A 7,479-nucleotide genomic window follows, 5' to 3' on the forward strand; every position below is an offset into this window, starting at 1 on the left:
GTAATTATTATTATTATTATTATTATTATTATTATTATTACTATTACTGTTTTATACATGAGGAAACTAGGGGTGAGACAGGCTAAAAATAATTGGACCAAAGATGCAAGCTAAGTAAATGGAACCAGATATTTGAGCTTAGGTTTCTTGTTCTGGAGAGCATATTTAAAACCTTTAACTATGGTTCGAGATTGGAGGAATATCTTGAATGATTCCCATGGCAGGAAACTGCTGAACCTAGGTTAGGTGTTCATGAGTAGAAAAATGCTAGTATTTTTTTGTTAGGCTGATACGGTGCCCTCTGAATGACCAATGGCATTATAAAAGACCACATAAGAAATGCAAATTGTACTTTAGGTAAGCTAATGACACCATTCTGTAAATGTTCTATGTGTAAATGGTTTATCTATCCTTTATGAGTATTTTCCAAATTATCAATACTTAGGAGCTGGGGACATGGCTCAGTAGAATAAGCGCTTGCCTGGCAAGTACAAGGGCCTGAGTTCAATCCCCAGTTCCACACACACAAAAAAAAAAAAAAAAAAAAAGTTATCAAATGCTTTTGGAGGTTCAGTGAGAATATCACAGTAAAGATTTCCCTCAAAGAATTCATTTCTGAAAAGCTGTGCAAATGTGTCAACTATGCACAAGGATAACTATTAGAGCCATTTAAGATGATAACATAAAGTTTATGTAGCAACACAAAGGAAAATGATGGAAATCTTAATTATCATATGTTATGGTTTGTGTCTAGATGTCCCTCCAAAGCCTCATGCAGTCATGGGGTGGATTTCTACAGTTTGTGATGAATTCATGATCCAATGTTGGGATTATAGGAGTGTGTGCTACACTTGCCCTGGGGTGGGTAGCCTGAATGCGATATACGGAAGGAAGAGAGACTTCTCTCTGGCACTGGTCCTCCTTTCTGCTCTTGCTGTTTTGCTGTTTTCCACTGCCTTCAGCTGCTGCCTTCTGCTACGTGCCACTCTGTCTTGGAACCAACTGAGTATGGACTAAACCTTTACAAACTGTGAGCTAAATAAACTTTTCTTTCTTAATTTTGGGTATCAGGTGTTTTGTCTCAGCAAGGGAAGAAAAGTCACGAGATACCATACATAGAGAAAAAGTTGCTTATTCGTTATATTTGTGACTATTTTCAAAAGGCATTTAAAAATAACTAAGGAAATATATCAAAATGCTAACAAATGGTTGTGTCAAATTGATGTGATTATTTTTTCTCATGAATTTTAAATAATATAGTCAAATTATTTTGTTATAGAAAAGAAAATTTGGGGCCAGGGAATATAGCTCAGTAGAATAAGTGCTTGCCTAGCAAGCACAAGGGCCTGAGTTCAATCCCCGGTTCTGGCCCCCCCCCCCAAAAAAAAAGAAAAGAAAAGAAAAGAAAAAGAAAAGAAAGAATAAATATAAAAATTAAACAAAAGACTAAGAATATTTTTGAAAGATATACTGCAGGATTGTAGGCAACAGAGTTTCTTGAATTGTGAATGTGGCTGATGATTAAAGAAGGTAAAGACGATTCCAAGTTTTTCCAAAGAGTCAAATGGATTCTCCAAAATAAGAGAAGTCAAACTGGGGAAAAGATCAGTGAATTCCATTTAGACATTTCTGAGGGTTACAGTTAACCCCAGTACTAAGCCATGGAGAAAAGGGAGAGGGGGAAAAGCAGAATAGAGGGGAGAGAGAGTATGGAAGAAGAAAGTTGGTTTACATTTTCAGGGTCAGCTTTGTTATATACTGGATATCCATCAGAAAACTGATCTTTTTATACTGATACTTGGAACAATTGTTCAAAGGCAGTGATTAATAGAACCATCTGCTGATACTCAATGGCTACAAGTCTGAGAATGCAGAAAAGCATTCAGGAAAATATTCTAGGGAAGAAACAGCATCAGGGAAAGAAACATGAGACACTCAGATAGGAGAAATGGGTGTGAGCAGGTGAGACAGGGACAGGAAGATCGCTTAGAATCTGATGAGTCATTTCCATGAATTATTGAAACAGGACCTGGGAATGGCTGGATACTGAAAGTAATAGCTATGTATGCATAAAACTGCTTTGAAAGGTGAGAAATGAGGAAAAAGAGGATGACTGGCAGGTGAATACTGGTTAGTATGTGTAGGTGAATGGTGAGACCAGCACACTGATTCATGAAACAAAGAGGACAGGCAGATTCAGGGAGATTCATGAGTATAGATTTTGAGTCTCAAGCTTGTGTAGAACATCTAGGGAGAAGTGGCCAGTCAGCAGGTAGATCTGATTAACGCTCATGACTGAGATCAGGCCAGCGATAAAATCAATATAGTGAAAACCAGTGGGTGCAACATCTCAGGAAGATTATGTCAGCAACATGAAATGCTACAGCAAGGCCAGGACTGGGCTTCAGATGGATGTGGCTATGGGGAGGCCCAGTGATACTTTGGTAGGGGGATGGGACCAAAGGTCCAGTTCCAAAATGTTGGTAATGAGTGAGAAGTGAGAAACCGACAATAAACATGGACCACTCTTGACAGAACTTAGAGTAGTTATAAAGTATGAAATCACTTAGGATAAGAAAAAGATGCATAGCTGGGCTCCAGAATGTAGAAAGGGAGCCAGAAAAGGCAAGTGGTTGACAATACATCAATTGGAGATAATTGATAAAGCGGGTCTTAGAGAAAGTGGCAGGGAGTAGGGTTACTGTGAACAGGAACAGGGGTAAGTGTTGCTCTGAGAAGACCCTCACCGAAGGGATATCAAACTCACATTAAAGCACCATTTCTGTGAATGCTTTGGCAACACACACACCAAGGCAATAGCTGTCTCGCTGTCTCTGTCTGTCTCTGTCTCTGTCTCTTTCTCTCTCTCTCTCTCTCTCTCTCTCTCTCTCTCTCTCTCTGTCTTTCTGTCTCTCTCTCTGTCTCTGTCTCTGTCTCTGTCTCTCTCTCTCTCTCCCTCCCCCCTCCCTCCCTCCCTCCCTCACCTCAAGAAACTGAAACCTGTGTTTTAACTAGCCTGGCATTGTTCCATAGAAATAATTAGCAATCTTCCAATTAATATGTTTCTACTGCTCTTACCCTTGAGCTAGCTATTAGAGTTGTACAAGTACAGAACAGCCTCATTACTAATCAATTTCTGAAGTTTGGGTTATCTGCCCTTTTGACTTTGAAATCATAGTCTCCTCTCTGTAATCCTTTTGTAGTAGAGAATGTCTATTTTTGTCAGAATGCTCCCAAAGTGAATGTTCACTACATCTTGTATGTTGTCAGATTACCCCCAAACCTCCTCCAAGTACAGTGAGAATCCCTCTAGCTGTATTTGCTTTACTTGTATTGCTTTTCACTGAGGAAAATAGGCAGCACTCTAGGTAATTTCTCAGTAGTAGAAAAAACGTTAAGTTCATGTCATTTTAAAAACATATATGCCCGCATGCCGCGCAGCCCCACTCGCGGGGTACACTAAGCCGGCAACAGAGTCTGGGCATGGTGGTGCACGGCTGTAATCCCAGCACTGGGGAGGCTGAAAACAAGAGGATCACTGAGTCTGAGCTGCATAGTGAGACCCCTGTACCAAATACACAAAATGAAAAAAAAATTATATATGTAGTACTTATTTTGCGTAAATTGACCTCAAATTTTAATTTTTGAATAAAGGAAATACTAAGGTCTGGAGGGGTGAAGTAACATGGTCAGGGGCACAGAGCTGGTTAACGGTACTGATGGAGTTAGAAAAGAGGATCTCTGGCATAGAGGTGGAGCATGATGTGGTACGCAGTTCCTAATTTACGTCAAACACATCAATGCTTTTCTGCCTCTCACTCTTTCCCTAAAGTATGCATGCATTTTGTTGTCCTTGGCCTCAAACAATAGTTCATGGTCTCTTCACTATAGGTGACCCAATCTGGGTCTATTTGGACATTTTGCTACGTACATGTGTGCGAGGACCTGCTGCCAAGTAAATGAAATAATATTTCTCTCTGCCTCAACTGTGGTCTTATAATCCAATTACAATTGGTTTATCTTCTAATGATGCCTTTTGTCAAGAGAAGTCCTTTGAAGGATACCTTCAGTTTTCAACTTGCATGATACCATGGACCATATACTAAGAATGACATAAGTAATATCGAATACAAATAAAATCAAATAAACCTAACTTATAACTGGTATACTATTGGTCTCAGAATTTGGTTAGTTTTAGTTTTATAGATTTAAATATGAACTGTATGAGTGGAAAGATTCTTTTGAAAGTGAGCCTTTATGATTTTCTTAGTAAAGGAGGCTCTGTGTGTGTCAGCTGAATTAAACATGGCATGGGGATTCCCAGGATAGAAATCTGAGCTCTTCAGAGAGTGTTAGGTGGTTGGACTAAAGGGACAAATAAATCAGAGGCTGGGAAACCTTATAGGTCTTATCAAATCTTATTTGCACTCCTGAGGGTGGCAACTTGTAAAACAAATTAGTTATGTCACTCTTGGTATCTAAATCCCATGATAGTTTTCTAATCTCTCCTGTTGTAATAACCCTACATATTTAGTTTGGGTTGAATACTATTTTCTTTCAGAATTGGAAGTTCTTTTCAATACCATGGATTCTTTTCATTTGAATGATATTTTTGAAGATAAAGAACAAACACAACTAAACAAAACAAGCTCTTACTCATTGCCAACTGTGTTATATTTAAGGGTATTCCTTCAAAGATGATATAAATAAAGTGTATCAATTAGGAATGGGTTGGTCTGACTTTAACATTATGTGGGTAGGAATAGGCTTAATTATAGCTCAGCAGTTGGGGAAACCCTTTTTATTCTAAGAAGCTGAAGTCAGTGACTTAGAAATAACACCCATGTGTTCAAAGTCTGGCCTGTGCCATGTGTTCCTTATTTGCTGTGGAGACCACTATGGTGCATTCATTTGGGAATTTCAAATTTGAAAATAGTCACAGCAGTGTTTTTTTTTTAAATACTTTTAACTAGTGATTGTATTTTTCATTAATTTTAAAAGTGTTACATATGCCTTGACCTAAATTAATAAAGAAGATACAAATATAACTAGAAACTAACACTTCTTTCTATATTAAACCTGCTAGAAAGAAGTGATTATTATGAATATCAGGATCTTTTTTCCCTCTGGAATTTAAAAATATGTTAATAATGATAGTAATATCACTAATAACTTGATAATATAGTAACAGTAATAATTGTAATAGCAGGTAACACTGAGAACTATGAGTCAAGTATTATTCACTGCTTTATAAAAATGTCTGTATTTTATCTTTACAGAAATATGATGGAGTAGGTAATATTACTTTTCCTAAATAATAGATCACTATAATACAGAGAGGTTAAATAAGTTCATCAACAACATACAGAGCAAAGTGGCAAACATTGGAATATAAATTAAAGTTACCCTCTACTGCCTCATATACTTGCATATTAATATTTAATTTAAATTGCATGCTAGAGACAATGTTACATTCTGCCTTCCCTATAAATTTATAAGGATTCCCCATGTTAATCATTCTAGATTAGCCCAACTTAAATAGCCACCTAAATTTTCATTATTTGTCTGTCTACTATTCCCTTTAGATTCTTTATAGGCTTTTGGTATTATAACAATGTTATGATGAACTGAGGTTTACATAAATCTTAGCATACACAATCATTTTCTTAGGATGGATTTCTAGAAGTGGAATTATAGCTTGCTGTGATGACATTTTAATGTTCCAGTATTCTAAATTATGAGTAGACGTCAATGTGAAAAAAATACTACATTTACACATAAACTTCAAATCTTTAAAAGTTCGTTAATGGGAGTGCTTAGATTTTGGAAGTTTTTATGATGTGATGAGAGAAGGCAGCGGGCTAAGCCATGGGAAGCCTTTCTCTGACTTAAGCTTGACCTTTGCTCATTAATAGGCCACGGCTTTATCTTTGTATGAAACTCCTGCAGCTAATCCATCCTGGAGTGCCCATTGATTCTGACTAAGCCGTGTTCTCAGAGCAGCTTTTAAGGGGACGCAGCAAGAGGAGAAATTAGGCTGAAGATTACAAAGCTTAAAAGCACAACACGAAATGTTGTTTTCAATCACAGCTCTTGTAGATATCTTTGTAACACAAAAATAAAAGAGCAGAAAATAAAATTCTGCTCAAAAGGAGCAGTTATCAAAAATCTGGGAATGTCAAGTTATGCTCAGAAGTAAAGGTAGGAGGAGGCCTCCACAGATACCTCTGCTCTCCAAGAAGAAGTCAATACCAGTGACACAGGTAGGCCAGAGTAGTGGTGGTAGGACTCAGTTGCTGACAACGTCTTTGCTCTTCTTGGTAACCCACCTGCTGTTCACGCTTCTCCTGTTTTGTGCTTCACTTCTTCTTTACTCCATGGCCTCAGCAATCGCATCGCCAAACCCATCTTGGTTACTCCCTGTTTTGCTTTATTGTCACTCACCAGCAGGAACCTTTGTTTCTATCCTGCTTCTGCCCTTCTCTGTACTCCCAAGGCCTCCCAAATTAACCAAAAGGCCTGCATCCTAGGAAAACATAAGTTGTTCTGCAGTATCTCCTCCATTCTTTGTTGTCATGTGCTGCCTTGTCGTCCTCTGTCCTGGGCAGGTTTTCCCATGTGGGCCCAAATTTAGCATGGCTGTTTTCTGAAAAACGTCAGCTAAGTAATCGAATAAACAAACTCAAGCTAAATGAAAGGGCATGTTCCTGACTGTAGTAAACTGAAAAATGAAAGCAGGGATTAAGTGCAAAGAGATTACAATGAGAATACATAAATATATAATAGCATTTAGGATTGTCTAGGAGATTAAGTTTCTGTAGTTCTACCTTTCTTTAAATAACATTCAAAAGCCCCTTTTGCAATGCTCCCTCAGGGAAGGTAAAGCCATGTATAATGTTACCTATTATAAAGGATCTATTGGTTCTTTATTCAGAGGCTTAGGTTTAAATTCTCGACTTGCAAGGAACAGTGTAGCAAGAACTCCCCCTCGGCGAGTCTCTAAATACTGAACAACTGTGGTCTCCCAAATTTGGCTGCATGTCTGAATCCCCAAGGGAAATTTCTAAGAATGCAGTGGGGCCCAAGAATTTATATTTCTCTAAAGCTCTCCAATTGATTTTGATATTCAGCCAAGTTTGTGGACTGCTGCTAAAGTGGCTGTTTGGACGTTTGCTGAGTCTGTTTCTTTGCCCTCACTGGCCAGCCATGCAGCAGGTGGCCTTGCACGTGGACATTGTGCCAATCACGATGACATTTTACAGCAGGATCTGACTAGGTTTGTGAATGACAGAAACCACCTAAAACAGTAGCCTGAGTTGTCCTTTTCATATATCCATCTAAATAGTGTTGACTCAGGCACCAAAATAACTAAGGGACGTTTGAAAGTTAAAAACAAATTCTTTTAACACCCACATACTAGAATCTTCATCACAAAGTAGAAATAGTATCTTCATCTGATATCTGTTTATTTAACTTTAT

The sequence above is a fragment of the Octodon degus genome, unplaced genomic scaffold (assembly GCF_000260255.1).
Source record: "Octodon degus isolate 3935 unplaced genomic scaffold, OctDeg1.0 scaffold00139, whole genome shotgun sequence".
Lineage (NCBI taxonomy): Eukaryota > Metazoa > Chordata > Mammalia > Rodentia > Octodontidae > Octodon > Octodon degus.